Source organism: Nycticebus coucang, chromosome 24, assembly GCF_027406575.1.
Source record: "Nycticebus coucang isolate mNycCou1 chromosome 24, mNycCou1.pri, whole genome shotgun sequence".
Taxonomy (NCBI): Eukaryota; Metazoa; Chordata; class Mammalia; order Primates; family Lorisidae; genus Nycticebus; species Nycticebus coucang.
Window position 1 is genome coordinate 16100342 of NC_069803.1, and position 17899 is coordinate 16118240.

Genomic DNA, 17899 nt, shown 5'->3' on the forward strand with positions numbered 1-17899 from the left:
CTTTTATACTACAACTCTTTTCATTCTTCCTCAAATGCAATTGGAAATGAAATTGTTCCTTAAAATCGACAGAAATGAAATTATTTTGGAGGAGTTATTATGTTTGAAAAAATGTATTAACTGTCACTTTTATTCTATAAAAGAGTTACTCTGAATTCTGAAAGCAGCATTATCTTTTAAAAGAAGTAATACCAATCTGTTCCAACATACGCTACATCTCCTATTTGTATTATTTTCTTCATCTAAATAGTGATCTTGCCTCTGGCTAATGCCACAAACCCAAGCTATATGTTGGTATTTGTATCAAACCTATTCATATCTCACCTGTACAAAAAACTGTACTCTCTTGAACACTGCTTTTGCCCTGCCTTCAATACTTCTGTAATCTTATCCATTCCTTTGCTTGGACATCTTTCCTTTTACTCATACATAAAATCTCTTTGTGAATTTTCCCAAGTCTTTTTTTTTTTTTTTTTTTTTTTTTTTTGAGACGGAGTCTCACTATGTCACCCTTGGTAGAGTGCAGTGGGGTCACAGCTCACAGCAACCTCCAACTCCTGGGCTTAAGCGATTCTCTTGCCTCAGCCTCCCATGTAGCTGGGACTACAGGCGTCTGCATGTAACACCTGGCTAGTTTTTTTTATGTTGCAGTTGTCATTGTTTTTTAGCTGACCTGGGCCAGTCTCAAACCCGCCACCCTCCACCCTCGGTATATAAGGCCGGCGCCCTACCCACTGAGCTACGGGCACTGAGCCCATTTTCTCAAGTGAGCTCTTCAGTCGCTGAACATATCTACTACCTATAATATGCTCATTGGGAACCTATAATAACTTTCTGAAATTTTATGAAAGTGGTGTTTCTTTTTTAGGCTAAAATAAACATCAAGGACATATTCCTAATATGCTGCTGTATTCTTGTCAACACCACAATGTACTGCATGAGGTAATTAATAAATTTTGATCAAGATTAATATTTCCAAACCTTCTTGAAGTCTTTGAAAGCTTTTTCCTCCTGTTTTTCATCCTAGTTTGATTATTGCTATAACCATGCCCAAACACCCGAGGCAGAACTGTGGAGGTATATGGAAAAGGCCCTTTCACACTTAACTTTCCTATCAGTCTGTTTCTTCCCACAGCTTTAGTGACACCTGTATTATATTTTCTACGAATTATTCCTCAGGACTACTGTCAAATCGTGTTCTGAAACACAAAACTGTGTAATTCTCACTTACAATGCTTTGAGAATCCAATTGTTTCTAGAAGTCAAACCTAAATCCTTAGTAGGAATGACTATACCTCAGATATAGTAAAATTATTGTGTATTGTTTGATGTTTACGGTCTGGCCTGGGAACTATTTCTTCTTCCCAGCATACCTCTACCTATTTAATACCAATTTCACTCTCCAAAATCTAATTCTGTTTTTTCAATTTTATATTTTTATTTACTTATTTAGCCCGAGTCTCACTTTGTTCTCCAGGCCACAGTGCTATGGTATAAGCTTAGTTCATAGCAGTCCAAACCCCTAGGCTTAAGCAATCCTCCTGCCTCAGCCTCCTGAGTAGCTACAACTATAGGTGCCTATAACATAGCCTGGCCAATATTTCTATTTTTAGTAGAGATGCAGGTCGCTCTCTTGCTCAGGCTGGTCTCAAACTCCTGAGCTGAAGGGATTTGCCTGCCTTGGCCTCCCAGAGTGCTAGGATTATAGGCAAGAGCCACTGTGCCCAGCCTAAAGTCTGATTCTAGATTATATTCTCTGTAAAACATTTTCTGCATACTCACCCTCTGCTTACTTTCCCCAGGCGCTTGTAAAAATTGCATTTCTAACATGGCATTGCAATTTGCTTTAAGCTTTTACCCAGTAACTTATGAATTCCTTGAATTCAAGGGCTTTGTCTTAATCAAATTTGTATATTTAGCACAGACCCAGGCTTCTAACAGACAGTGGAAGATCACTAAATGAAAGAATAGTAATGAAAGAATAAAAGTATGAATAAATCAATTTTACCTATTTATATTTGATATGTAAAACATGCTAAGCTTTTGTTTCCTAGCATATTTCTTGGTTTGATATCTTAACACAAACATCCTGAGGTGATGACCTGAATTTATTTAAATGGTTATTATGAACCTAGACAATGTAAATTTTTCTAGGAAACAGGGAAATGATATCCTTGAATTGTTCTTTCAAATGAAATTTCAAAAAATCCTACTGTGTATTGGAGACTGGAGAATAACCTGCCAAGATTTCTGTAAAGAAATTGTTTCATAATCTGTATTTATTTTTCATTCATCTTTTTTCATAATTTTTAAAGTGTCTCAGGGCACTTACTCTTAGATGCCCAATCAGTCCTCTCGTCCACGTCTACGGTTTTCAAAAGTTAGAAAGAGATAATGGAAAAGATATTTGGTGATCAGATGGAAGAATGTATTAGAATAGAGCTGTTTTTTTGAGATGTACATTTTAAAAAGAAATTATTCATTAATAAAAAATTAGCTTAAAACCCATTAAGACCAAAAATGATGGCGTTCTTGTTTACCAAGAATTTATAGATTTCAAGTAGCTCGTGTTTTACTAGGTTTTATTTCTCTCAGGTTTTTCTTTCTTTTTTTTTTTTTTTGAGGGGGAAGCCCTTTATTTGTTAATTCTTCCTGTGCTTTTTAACAAATAAAAAATAATTGAAATTTAAAAGCACATGTCAAGATAACAATTATAAGAGGGACTTGATCTGACAAATGCAATCTGTTAACCTAATTCTTTGTACCCTCAACGAATCCCAAACATTAAAAAATAAATGAATAAAAAGATTTCATGAACGATCAGTTATTGATCTTTCTGATGAGATTCAGAAAATTAATCAAATAAGATTTCTAGGTAAATTTTCTTTTACCAATTTAAAGAAAGTCTACAGAAGTTTGTAAAACACTTAATTTAACCAGTATATTTTTTTCTTGAGATTTGGACATTTTATCAAATACAGGTATTACAGCTGATACTAGTTTTATCTTTTTTAAGGACATTTATTCTTATTCATGTACATTTTGCATATCACTCTTTCCTTGATAACGATGATGATTAATACATCCAATGAAATTTAATCTTTTCTGGTCCTTATAAAAATTCACTTATGTAAAAATCTGTCAGCAGCACCACAAATTCAGATTTCTTTGTGGGGTAGGGAAACAGTAAATTTCTGAATCTTGTCTTTTGGCCTTATTTTATGCTTCAGGTTTTCACCTCTATTTGGATTACTTTCTGAAGAAAAATAAGTTGAGCTTCCTACTGCTGTTAGTCAAACAGAGGAAAGCAGTTGCCAACTGGCAAAACATTACCAAATGAAATGCACAATGATAGGGTTTCATTTCAGAAGCACTCTAATTTCTTAATTTTATTTCCCATCAGAAGTTTTGGTACATTGACATCAAAGAGCTTTCTATGGGGAAAAAAAAAAGTAGAGAAGTTGTCCAAAGAGAGATACCAGCTGATTGTCTTCAACAGCTTAGATTTGTTTATGGATTTGGAACTTCTACAAACATTTTTTATTATCCTGAAATAAAAACAACTCTTGCATGCTGAAAAGATATGAATTGTATCAATAGTTTTTTGAGCCAGGGATATATTTTAATTTACATAAACTGACATGTCAAATGATTTTTAACATGGTTTCTCGTTACACACACTTTAGTAAAAAGTTAGACTTTCTTTTATTTATCTCAAGATAGTAAAGAGATTTTAAAAAATCAATGATTCTCCTGCCATTTTCTGGGCCTCTCTGCAAATATGTACAAAATCAGAATCTGAGATCTTTGTACAGGCAAATTGAAGGAGAGGTGAGTAATTAGTCTGATTGTTGAAAGTTTATCTTGCTCCAGTTATTTTAAAGACCAAAATAACAAAGATAATTCTCAATATCTCCCCATAAATAATTCATTTGATTTCTCACTCATAAACTTAAAAGGAGCCATAAATAAAACAAAATACAAGCAATAAAATACAAATTACTAATCAATTTTGTTTGCTTGTTTTTTTTTTATATGTGGAAAAATGAGTTACCTTAAATAATTTGAGAATTTGATCCTTATTAAACTTGATACTGAGAGATTTGAAAAAATCATATTGGAATTAAATCATTCTTAAACATCATCTTCCTGAATTTTCCAGGGATAACATGAGATTGATATTTTATGTGTAGAACCATGATTGAAACCTATGCATTCTATTTTATAAAAAAATTGGGCAAATGTCCCCAGATCACCGATCCATTCAGCCACAGATGTGAGGGACAGGTAGCTCCAGGATGCCTTAGATTCATATTCACTTCCTCCCACCTCAATCATCTCTCTGCTTCTCAGAGCTCCAAGAAACATACTCAACACACACACACACACGAAAAAAAAAAAACAAAAGAACACCCCCAAATGCCTGCTGAGTCAACACCCCAAGGCTAACCTGCAATCAATGTGGGAGAAGAGCTCATGAGTAAATGCACCAGCTCCTGTCTTCAGGTTGGACAGTTTAGAGAGGCGTTTGGGGAAATCTTCCCAGTTGACCAAACATCAGATTCTTTTTCAATTTGGCTACATTTTGAAGAGAGAAATACTTTGCCCTAATTTCCAGCTATTTGTACAGTATTTTCTCACTCATGATACCACCTCTCCTCAGATTGACCTTGTGAGAGGATCAGAAACTCTCAGAGGAAGAAACTGGCTCTGCAATCCCTTCTAAGGACACTACTGACCACATCAGGGCTGGCCTCTTGGTGGACTGGGTCCTGCTTCTTTAGCTCCTTGCTTGGAAGAATCACAAGCAAGGCAGGTGGGCCGGAGTCATCACAGACAGAAACTTCAACCCATGCCTTGTCTCCCACACTCACAGAGACGGGCCCGTTCCTCTCTCTGGAACCTATTTTCTACTTTGTATAGCTTCCTTCTTTTCTGCACTAAAACCTGGACCTGACAATGGTCACGGCGGACATGTGCTGTATATTCAAATCACAAAAGTCACAAATTACCACACCAAAACTCAAAGATAGAAAATAATACTAATAATCCCATTTTACAGTCGAGGAAATGGAGACACAGAAAGAGTAAGCTTGTACATGACCCAGCTGGTACTCTAGAAAAAGTCCGAAGTAGTCAGGGCTAGTGCACACACACGATCATTCCTATTTCAGTTTCTGTTTCATTTGTCTTTTAATTAAAAAAATCGTCGATACATTATATTTATACATATTTACTGGGTACGTGTGAAAGTTTGTTACATCCACAGAATGTGTAATGATCAAGCTAGGATATTTAGGGGTCCAGTCATTCAAGCACTTTTTATTTCTATACAATGGGTACATTTCAGGTGCTATTGAAATCTTGTAGCTATTTTAATAAATATAATGCATTAATGTTTGCTATATCACCCTATTCTCCTATCAAACATTAGAACCTGAGCCTTCTGATTGTAGGTTTGTACCCATTAACCAGCCTGTCTTCCTCACCCCGTCCCATACCCCTTCCCTGTCTCTGGTACGCACATCTATTATTTCATTCAAGATCTCCATGTTGCTTTGTTTGAATCACCAATCCTGAATTTAAGAAAGTAGGAAACTTTTATTGATTGCTCCTATCTTACAGAAGATCCCAATTTAGTAAGGAAATGTACCATTTAATGAAATTGATCAACTATAGATTAGTGTGGGAGGCAGCGTCTTGCTCTCCCCACCCCCAAAGATCTCCATCCTAATCCCCCAAATCTGTGACTATGCCACCTTACAGGCAAAATGGAATTTACGTGGCAAATGGAATTAAAATAGCTAATTGGATTATTTTTAAATAGCATTATCCCATCCCTAGAGGGCCCAACATGATCATTAAAAATGGAAGAGAGGCAGAAGAGGGAGAATCAGACAGACGCCCGGCGGCATGAGAGACTCCGGAGAAATTGCAGGCTTTGAAGACGGAGCGAGGGGCATGAACTGAAAAATGCCAGTGGCCAACACACGGAGAAGCTAAAGAGGCAAAGGAAGTTCATTTTTCCAGAAAGGAGCACAGCCCAGCAATGACTTTCACTATAGCTCAGTGAAGACCACTTCAAACATCTAACCTCTAGAACTATAAATACTACATTCATGTTTCTTAAGCTTCTGAATTTTTGGTTAATTATAATAGCAGCAACAAGAAATTAATACAACTACTTAGTAAGTTACAAATGTAAGCAACCCATTTCAAGCTTGTAACATAGTTTTCCTTTTATCCTTCCCTTTCCCTCTCTCTGTCCCTCCCTTCCCACCTTTACGGTCAACTGAAATGTTGCCCTGTTTATCATTTATATAGACATTAAACGGTCAACTGAAATGTTGCCCTGTTTATCATTTATATAGACATTACAATTTTACCCAATTTATGCAAAGACATTACAATTTTTACCCATAAAATTTTACCCAATTATGCATAGGTGAAATTAGGAATAAAATTTGTTTTTACACATTCCAGCAGGTTCCTTTTAAAGACAACGGTCAGCTTGAGTATGAGGGTATTGTTGGCTTAAAGCTAAAATTTGTTATTTCTCAATTTGCAAAAGACCTTTTAAGCTTCAGATCAACATTATATTGCTGTATATCAAAATTGACAGTAACATCAATCACTTATTTTAATCTCATCCCTTAACATTGTTAGGCATACCCTAAGTTTTACATTTACATAGCTTCATGAAGATGAAGCGGTTTCTCCAGGAATATCTGAGAGTTAGTTGAGAAAGTTAGATATGAAGTACTGAAATATGCTAATTTCTTTTTATCTCTAACTTTTTCCGGTGCACTAAATAAATCGGCTTAATAATAATCTAGCTACTAAATAAATCAGACCCTAAAGCTCTTCTTCTTGTAGAAATTCTTGTTCTAGATCTGAACGTATTGTATACACATGTGCAATGGCACAGACAAAATGAAATGAAACTGAACTATCAGTGAGGAGACACAAGTCTGATTCCTGATCTGCCCCGACAGGTGGATGTATGGTCCACAAATCACTTAACCTGAGACACCGTTTGCAAATGAAGACAATATTATATGTCCCCAAGTACTGAGGAGTAAATGAATTCCTCCAAATGACTGTACTTGGCAAATGACATGCCTATATGCTGTCAATTTCATTATTTTAATTTATCTTATTATTGTAACAATGTTTTATTTTTGTTTCAGAATTCGTTATATACTGTCACCATTTATTTTTCATCTTTTTTTTTTTTTTTTTTGGCCAGGGGTGGGTTTGAACCCACCACCTTGGGCATATGGGGCCAGGGCCCTACTCCTTTGAGCCCCAGGTGCTGCCCTATTTTTCATCTTAATGTGATCTTCTGCATCTTTCTTCCAAATACTTCTGAAAGAACTCCTAAATTACTTCTGTTGAACTGGACTACATAGAATGCAGTATTATAAAACAAGTTCAACATTATTTTGTATGTAATTATGTATATACGAGAGAGTGAGAGCCAGAGAAAAAAGACAAACCATTAAATTTAGGAAATCTTTACAGTAAATGCTACAAGAGGAAAAGAGTCATTTTATTAATACCTAATAGTGTGTTCTAGAAACACTAAAGCTAATAATTTCTAATATTTATGGACCACTTTACTATGTGTCAGAAATGCTTTGCATGGATTAGCTCACATTAAATCAGTGAAAATTCAGAGAGGTATTATTATTTACCAACCCCCTGGTTTACAGATGAGAAGTTGATACCTTTGAAACCTTTTAACTAAATGGTCCATAATTACTCTTACAGAAAGCAGTGGAGTTACAAAGCTGGATGCAGGCTCTTAATAACTATACCTTGAATCCCCCCAATAATTACTTCCCAGCCTGATCTTCATCCAGCCTATGCCCCTGCCCATCCTACCCTTAAAAACACCTGCACTGGCATGAAACTGAACACACTTGGATTCAGCAACAGACTGTCATCATCCAGAACTTATGTTTTGAACTCTGATAGCTCCTTCTCCGTGAGCCAAAATTAAAAATTTCCTTTAGTGTACTCCATCCAAACAACAATTCAAAATAACTGTTAAATAACTGCCAAACCGGAGGTAGAACCAATAATAATGAAAGGATATTAGAATATGATTTATTTATTGGGTGTAGAAGTTCATTTTGTGGCTTTCCCCATTTTTTCCTATTTTTTTGAAACAGTTTTGGCTCATGACATTTCTGTTATTTAAAATTCTGATATGAGGACAATTAAAGTTCTAGTACATGGTGGGGGGAGGGGAGAGCTAAGAAAGGGAAAAGGGGGGGTGGAGGATAAAGGGATAGGGTTCACCTTTTGGGGGCAGGACATGAATATAAGAGGGTCCCTATCTAACAAAAGCAATCAATGCAGCCTGCTTCTATGTACCCTCAATGAATCCCCAACAATTAAAAAAAAAATTGCCACTTTTCATCACAATGTTTAAAAGACAGACCCATTCTGATGACTTTGAAATAATTAGATTTTTCGGTCTGAAACTGTATTTGATTTGTGTGAACATAAGTAACTCTAGGTTTTCCATATGCCTATCTAATTAGATATACATGTGGGCTAAGTGATGTTGGAAATGACTGATAAGAAAGTAATTCACACAAGGGCAGACAATTAAGTTCGCAAATTCTTCCTGTAACAGTGCTCCTTACCTCATGGCTGAACATCAGTTGAGATACTCCCCTCATCACGGGGAGACCATAGTGATATTCTGCAATGAGGTATTAGCACATTTTCTAGGATGACCTCATGACCTTATACAACCCTTAATCTTAGAACAGACTGGCCAGGACCTCACAGGGTCTGGACTTTTTTTTCCTCAACATTTCTTTAAGAAACATCTTTTTTTCTCCATTGGACTTTTGGACTTTCTGTAAGTGTTGTTATTGAAAATAAGAATTAAAAGTACTTTTTATAGGGTGGCGCCTGTGGCTCAAGGAGTAGGACACCAGTCCCATATGCCGGAGGTGGCGGGTTCAAACCCTGCCCTGGCCAAAAAACAAAACAAAACTAAAAACAACAACAACAAAGTACTTTTTATAGAAATTATTAAATAAAATTGTTGCTAATCACAAAAGGCCATGAATGGTATTTACTTAACAATAGGGGGAAGTGGGAAGGGGGAGGTGGATAGAGGGAGGGGGATCGGTGGGATCACACCTGTGGTGCATATTACAGGGGTATTTGCGAAACTTGGTAAATGTAGAATGTAAATGTTTTGGCACAGTAACTGAGATAACGCCGGAAAGGCTATGTTAACCACTGTGATAAAAATGTGTCAAATGGTTTATGAAGCGAGTGTATGATGCCCCATGATCATATCAATGTATACAGTTATGATTTAATAAAAAAAAATATATATATTAAAAAAAAAGAAAATTAATGAATTCATCAGTCTGCACCTGCCAAGGATCTTTGCTTATGGCCACTTGAATGGAGGAAGTCTTTTAACTTCTTATTAGCTCTGCATTTTTCATTTTCTTTTCTGTTTTCTTTCTTTCTATTTCTCTCTCTCTCTCTTTTTTTCTTTGTTGTTGAGATAGTCTTGCTTTGTCTCCCTGGCTAGAGTTCCGGGGCCTCATCCTAGCTTAATGCAACTTCAAACTCCTGGGCGGACATCCCTCAGCCACCTCAGTAGCTGAGTCTACAGGCATTCGCTACCACACTCAGCTGATTTCTCTATTTTTTGTAGAAAGGGGATCTTGTTCTTGCTCAAGCTGGTCTTGAACTTCTGGCCTCAAGCAATCCTCCCGCCTTGGCCTTCAGAGTGCTAGGATTAGAGGCATGAACCAGCACGCCCAGACTTTTGCTTTTTCCTTTCCTGTTCAGGACTGTTCTGGTTCTGTTTTCTGTATCATTTCTTTCTTTTCTTTTAAAAATTTGTAACTTTGTAATTGGCACATAATAATTGTACAAGGAACTTCAGATGTCAGCAGTAATAATAGTAGTTGCTGAGAGATGCCTGTTTACCTTTTCACTGTAAGAAGTACCTCCTGGGGCGGCGCCTCTGGCTCAGTGAGTAGGGTGCCGGCCCCATATGCCGAGGGTGGCGGGTTCAAACCCAGCCCCGGCCAAACTGCAACAGAAAAATAGCCGGGCGTTGTGGCGGGCGCCTGTAGTCCCAGCTGCTCGGGATGCTGAGGCAAGAGAATCGCGTAAGCCCAAGAGTTAGAGGTTGTTGTGAGCCGTATGACGCCATGGCACTCTACCCAGGGCGGTACAGTGAGACTCTGTCTCTACAAAAAAAAAAAAAAAAAAGAAGTACCTCCTGGTGCACACAGACACCAGGGAGGAGATGAGGCGACAGAGGCAGGGTGCAATATTTTATTTTTCTTTCTTTCTAGTTTTTTGTGTCCATCGGCTCTCAAATTTTCTCTCTGAATTATCAAGTTCACCTTATCCACCAATCTTTTGGACACGATGCTTGTGGTTTGCCTGATATTTCAGTGTCAGAACACTTCCATTGCCCTTGACTCCCTTCATCCAGCTTTGAACATTGAAAGTTGTCTAATGGTAAAATTTTCCACTGTAAAATTTAATCTATGCAAAGCAGTTCTCTGTTCAAGAATTTTGAGTTGCAAAACGATGGGAAATTGAGCGAAATAACGGACATGATTATAGAGTGTCTATATGGAAAAGAAATAAACAAAATCCTATATCAAAGTTTTTAAAAGTCTCAATATGGGTTTCAAGTTTGCTGATGATGAGAACAGAGAGTGAAGATATGTCCTGGATAATAAAACTAGGAATGTCACAATTCAATGCAAAGGAGTGATAGGATGACATGTGATAGTGTAGGAAAGACTGTGGCGGATTGAAAAAGAGTACAACTTTTGGCTCAGCACTTGTAGCTCAAGTGGCTAAGGCGCCAGCCACATACACAGAAGGTGGCGGGTTTGAGCCCACCCTGGGCCTGCCAAACAGCAATGACAACTACAGCCATAAAATAGCCGGGTGTTGTGGCAGGTGCCCGTAGTCCCAGCTACTTTGGAGGCTGAGGCAGGAGAATAGCTTAAGCACAAAGAGTTTGAGGTTGCTGTGAGCTGTGATGCCACATCATTCTACGGAGGGTGACATCCTGAGGCTCTGTCTCAAAAAAAAAAAAAAGTACAACTTTAGAGGCTATTGTGAAGGCCAATATTGTCCAATGATATTATAATTATTCGTTTTACTTTCTTTTCCTTTGTAGTTACATATTAGAATTTCTAATTTTTTTTTAAAACCCTCCTGTGCCATAAATAGTTTGTTGCTGACTTCATAACTCCTTTATTAATACAGGTTACTACGCCATGTTTAATGAGGAACTTAGCTGTCATTTGGAGTATGCAGGTGTCTGCTACCCTTACAGTTGCACATAAGCACATGACTGAAGTTTCATAAATGATGAGTGTTAGGTCCAGGTTGAGACATTATATAAAATTGTTTTCCCTGTACTTCCTCTCTCCCCCGCTTCTCCCGTGCTGGAAGGCACGAGTGAGAGTATAAGATCCCCTAGTGACAGTATGAGATCCCCTAGTGACAGTATGAGATCCCCTCAACCTGGTGAAGGACAATGACCTGGGCCTCGGCCATTGCAGCTCTCCATGTTCTCAGTCACCTCCGTTACTTGATGGCTTACAGAGCCTGCTCATGTCCCCAATGGCATGTGATAAATTCATGTGATTTGATTTCTGTATTATGAGGCGTAACTAATATTACATATCTGTCTTTTATCCTTTTTACATTTTCTCAGCAACTCTTCGAATATCTCTAAAGGTCTAGTAAAGAGTGAAACCTTCGATCTCTGACACTGCACATACAATTCCCACTTCATACATTTCAACCTCCCTTATTTTCTTCCTTTCATCCATGTCCAATGTCTTATTTTTGTAGACGAGTAATTGTTATACAAATAACAAACAAGGACAACAGTAACGATGTTTACAACTATCATTTGGTGGAAATAGCATTTATCAAATACCAAAATTGTGCCAGTGTTGTTCCTAAATTATTTTTGCATGTCTCTTCTTCTTCAAAGAAAAAAACACTGTGTAGTAAGTGCTTCTTATAATGCTCCTTTTATAGAAGGAAAAAGAAGGCTACAGAGATTCAATAATGTGCACAGTAGATAAGACAGAACAAGGACCCTTGCTCCCAGCAACAGTCATTTGCGCTCTAAATGCTGGAGACTATGACTATGTTATGCTATCTGGCCAAAGGGGTTTTGTAGATGTGATTAATGTTATTAATCAACTGACCTTAAGCGTGGATTTTATCCTGGATAATCCAGGTATCCAGATAATGTAGTCTGGCAATGTAATCACAGGAACTAGTAAAGCAAATGACCATTTTGCAGCTGTTGGCAGAAAATGAAATAAGAGAGAAGCAGTGGAAGGGACAATGCAAATGGAAATCATGAGGGGGAGTCAACCCTCTGCTACTGAGGCAGGATTCTTAGGGAGCAGAAGGATGTATAAGCATCCCGAAGATGCAAATGCCAGGTCCTGACGGACAGCCAGCAAGGGACCAAGGAAATTTCAAGCGATTCTCGCTCATCAGTCTATCTGTGATATATTTTTTAAACATCATCATGATATACAGGGAAGCAGACTACTCATTTACACAAAGGGAGGTTAAATTATACTTCCAAGGGATTTTGTGATCTAACACCTGTAGCTATAAGAAGAACTTTAGGGCGGCACCTGTGGCTCCATGGAGTAGGGCGCTGGCCCCATATGCTGGAGGTGGCAGGTTCAAACTCAGCCCCAGCCAAAAACTGCAAAAAAAAGAACTTTAAATAGCAAATGAAAAATTTTGAAACCACTACATAGACAAGTTGGGTGCTACAATTGCTTTTTCATGTAATTGAATGGTCTTCTTTGAGGACTTTCCTCACAGTTCACATTTCTATTATTCGATTACATTTTCCAGAAGTTTTGCTTTAATAAAAAATAGGAAACACTGGATGTAAATTTGGAAACATAAGTCATGGAGAGGGCTGCCAGAGGGGTGCCTGGAGTAAACAGCTTATTTTGTGTAGATGGCATAGTTTATTGTTGATATACTTCAAAACCTGAAATAAGTTTTTACCTGGAAATTTAAGAGGAATGGAGTGGCTCTAATCTTTAATGTTTCTGAAATGTTTATCTTGGGGATGTTTAAAAAGTAGCTAGAAAACTGAGTTGAATGAATGGTCCAGGTCTAGAAACTTAAAAATGTTTCACCAGAGAAAATTAAGTGATTGCACGCCCCTTTTCTTGGCACCTGATCTAATCACATTTTTTCCGGGGCTACTCAGACAAAGCAGCTCTCTCCCGTTGTCTGAGTATTATCACATTCTTGGCATTTGGACAGCTCAGAAAAACAATGGTCTCCCTCATGGAAAGGCTGACTCCAAGCTGACCCCATCACTGTTGTCAATTGAATAGACAAGAACAAGGATGCAGGATGAACCAATAAAAACAAACCAGCAAATATTGATTTTCACCTAGAAGCATGGTGTTTCATTTAAACGACAGCTCTTCAGGACATCCTTCATTTTGTTGTCAAACAAGCATCGGAACTTGTCTACCCTTCTAATCATTCCATGAGAAGCTCTGTCCTAATTGGCAAAGGAGAAAGGACTGAAGACCTGGCTTTCAAGCAAACCTCAGAACGCAGGGTGGATTCATGGTTGGTTCTCACTATTCTTTCAGGTTGGCAGTTTTAATCATTACTGTTCAGAAAAAAAAAGAGAGAGAGAGAGAGAGAGATTGCCTTTCTCTTTGAACAATTAGCTACTCTCCCCTTTTCTCTCATAGGCAAAATAGGTTTAAGTCAGAGTAACAGATTTTAATCTAACATGAAGCTATTCTACAAGCCTAGTCTTTCACTTGTTAAAGGCAGGGGACTTACAATTCCACTTTGATTTTTAAAGTTAACACACTTCTTGGAATACAAATGGAACGGACTGCAGATTGCAGTTGACTGATTCTGCCTGAAAGCACCATATTTAAGAGTCTTCTGTGTGTAAAGGTTTGCTCCTTTTATTTGTTTACGAGGTCTCCAGAGATAACTGCGTTAAGGAACATCGATGGCCAATAGTAGGGAACACAAAATGAAAATAAAGCTTTCAAGTATACATAGGGGGCTAAGATAGAAATCTCTTTATATAGTTAGTGATACAGAGAGAAAGAGAAGCTCAAATAAGTATGTTTAGATTGGGCGGCGCCTGTGGCTCAGTCGGTAAGGCGCCAGCCCCATATACCGAGGGTGGCGGGTTCAAACCCGGCCCCGGCCAAATTGCAAACAAAAAAAATAGCCGGGCGTTGTGGTGGGCGCCTGTAGTCCCAGCTACTCGGGAGGCTGAGGCAAGAGAATCGCTTAAGCCCAGGAATTGGAGGTTGCTGTGAGCTGTGTGAGGCCACGGCACTCTACCGAGGGCCATAAAAGTGAGACTCTGTCTCTAAAAAAAAAAAAAAAAGTATGTTTAGATTATGATTTAAGCTAACTGTTTTTTTCATAAGTCAAGTAATATCAATAGTAAAAATGACAAATTTTAAGCATAAAGTATGTTTAGATTATGATTTAAGCTAACTGTTTTTTTCATAAGTCAAGTAATATCAATAGTAAAAATGACAAATTTTAAGCATCTGAATTGGGGTATAGACAGGCGATGGTGTCTAGTAACTGTTTATCATTTCACTTCTAGTTCTCGTATCCTGGGAGTATCTGAACATATCAGGTGAATCGTTGCTGCTTTACAAACAGAATAACCATAAATATGCTGAACTACATTAGATCGCTGAATGATTTTAGTTTTCATTGGTTTTGCCTTAGGTGTCTATACACACCCATTGTCTAAATTAATTCCAACCACTTTGGTCACTCTGCACCAAAAGTCTGTTTATAAAATGCCATTGTTCATAAAGTGTCAAGCCAGAGGGATTCATTTTAATTCTTATCAATATCGCTTAAATATAAAGTTTTACACCGGAAATTTAAAATTCTATTAGAAACTTCACACAGATTTCTGTCACAGGTAACTTTGAAGTTCTTGTCAGCACAGCCACCTAATTTATAGGAAGCCCCCTGGAGTTGGCAGCGACGCTTTGTAGTGCGACTGGTCACGTGATCCCAGCACGGCCTCCAAGTGTGTTTCAATGCCCTAAAACTGCACACTACACCATGCACAAGTTTTTCTTCTATGCATGTGAAATTCCAAATTATATTTGCCTTTGAAATCTTTATTTTAGGCAAAATAAGGAAAACAACCATGGGAAGGAATAAAGTGACTATAAAGTTAGTATCCGTTATTCTGGTGAAGGAGTGAAGGTCTGGTCGGGACGTGAGGCGTGTGCTTTCCTGTGTATCTGTGTGTCTCTCTGTACGTCTCTGGGCACATGGGCTTTGTGTGAACACTGGAATGTGATTGGACAGTGAGGGGAGCCCTAATCAAACTACATATTCTCTATTATAACACTTATTTGTTCAGAATGTGGAGTCTGATCTATATAAATCAGACTAAAATTTGGCATTGCTTGCTATGTGCACGCTGACATATCCAAATCGGACCAAAACTGGGCATTGTGCTACGTGCACGCTCACAGCCCTTTGGCCTCTCTTTCCTCCTAAGTGTTACACTTTGGCCTCTTACAGAAACTGACTTAGATTCCACCGTATGATCTCAAAATCGTTACTACTTTATTATCTAAGGTCTTCTGAAAGCCTATGATACAGACCTCAGTTGCAAAATTAATGAGGGGTCTCTGAGATCATTGCCAGATATAGATTAATCAAGAGATTATGAAGAATAAATGCAAAACGGTGTGCACGTGAGACAGACTTGAAAAAAGGGATCCCGCAGGAGGCCCATTGATTTGTCCATCTACACAGACACGCGTACCCTCCAGCCAACCCAGTACAGGGTGGCCACAAGGTTCTTGCGCAAGTTAAAATAGTTCAGCATAGAAAGTGCACAGAAATTCTGTGTCCACCCTGTCTGTATTCTAGGCACATGGGGTGGCTGATGAGGGAGGGAGAAAAGGAGGACAGAAAGAGAGGGGAGAGGAGGGGACGGTACAGACGACTGCTCCAAGGCATCTGGTTCAAAAGCAGAAAAATTTGGGGGCGGTGCCTGTGGCTCAGTCGGTAAGGCGCCGGCCCCATATACCGAGGGTGGCGGGATCAAACCCGGCCCCGGCCAAACTGCAACCAAAAAATAGCCGGGCGTTGTGGCGGGCGCCTGTAGTCCCAGCTACTCGGGAGGCTGAGGCAAGAGAATCGCTGAAGCCCAGGAGCTGGAGGTTGCTGTGAGCTGTGTGAGGCCACGGCACTCTACCGAGGGCCATAAAGTGAGACTCCGCCTCTACAAAAAAAAAAAAAAAAGAAAAGCAGAAAAATTTATAATAGGAAGCTCTTTTTTCCCTGACTTTGCTTTGCTGACAGTTTAAGGATGGCTTCTAGGCCACCGGGCAAAAGATAAAAAGTCAATCAATGGGCCTAATTTTGTACAGAAAGCACTTCACTGGAACTAATAGGAGATCAGTCATAAAGAACAGAGGAAGTTAAAATTCCACGACAGCATAAAAGCTGCCAAGAGCTCCAGAACTTTCCTTTACTTAGGACTACAAAGTGCCCAGTTGGACTATATCTCATTATGGATTAAAGAAATGTTGAGTAAATGCACAATACCCTAAAAGCTATCTCAGGATTATTTTGATTACAAGAGCGACAATCAGTAGGCATTGCCAAGTTTCAAAGGTTATTAATGTTACCCAACCCTCCACCCTGAAGGCATTTTTATGCTAGGTCTCCCTGATTCCCCAGGAATCAACAGTTCAAATGTTAGTGCTCTGGAACCTAAAACCCAGATCCTTTTGGATTTGCCTGTGTTCTAAGCCAGACAAAACTCTCATCCTTTTTCTTGTTGTTGTTGCTCCCTTAACTCAGGACTCAAGGTCACCCTGGGTCTCCATGCATGTTTCATTTCCTCATCTGCCCAGGAAGTCTGAAGCAAAAGGGGATCAAGCACCTGGGCATCCATGGGGAGCGCCCAGTGGTGCAGACCCGACCCCTGAGCAGGACAATCTCACAAGGAAAAGGAGGTGAGATGGAGACAGTAGCGCTGAGGATGGGACTCATGTATCTCAGCCTAGGGATGCCCAGTTAATATTCCCATTCAGTCATTTTTGTGGAATTTCACCACCATTTAATAATACACCATTCTTGAAATCAACACAAACCCTGGTGTCTGGGACATTTGCAATATTAACATGATCTTTATTAATAAATAAAGAACTAAAACTTAAAACCACTTCACGATGTACCGAGAACATACTACAAACTCACCTGCAGGCAAGTAATGTAATTTGAATACTAAAATTGTTATCATTTTAGTCATGCAGATGAAAGGAACTCAGAGGCATGGACAGTTTCCTTAAAACACTGAGTGTCTGAGGCAAGGTTTAACTCAAACAGCCTGAAAATAGGTTGTACTTTCTTTAATTGCCATGATAACTGCCCACACATGGCCCAGAGCACTCAGTTTGACCTAAGTAACTATGACTGACATCGCATGAGCTATTCCCAAACTCAACTTTCAGAAGCAGTAAGTCAAGCAAATTATATTTTTTCTTGTTTTTTTTTTTAAACAATTAGCCTCTTTGTATTCTATTATAAAATTTTAAAATATTTTATCAAAATAATATGTGTCTAGCTGGGCGTTGTGGCAGGCACCTGTAGTCCCAGCTACTGGGAAGCTGAGGCAAGAGAATCTCCTAAGCCCAGGAGCTGGAGGTTGCTGTGAGCTGTGACATCACAGCACTCTACCGAGGGCAATAAAGTGACACTCTGTCTCTAAATAATAATAATAAGTCATGGTTGCAAACCAAGTAATTGGAAGAGATGGTACTTGAAATTGTGTTTTTACATCAAC

The 17899-nt window shown here is 38.6% G+C and overlaps 1 protein-coding gene across 2 annotated transcripts in view; it reads right to left on the reverse strand.

The window, feature by feature from the left end:
• The window catches only part of SGCZ (sarcoglycan zeta), a 340110-nt gene that overhangs the window by 19192 nt on the left and 303019 nt on the right, over positions 1-17899 (reverse strand). The gene's annotated exons all lie outside the window — the stretch shown is intronic.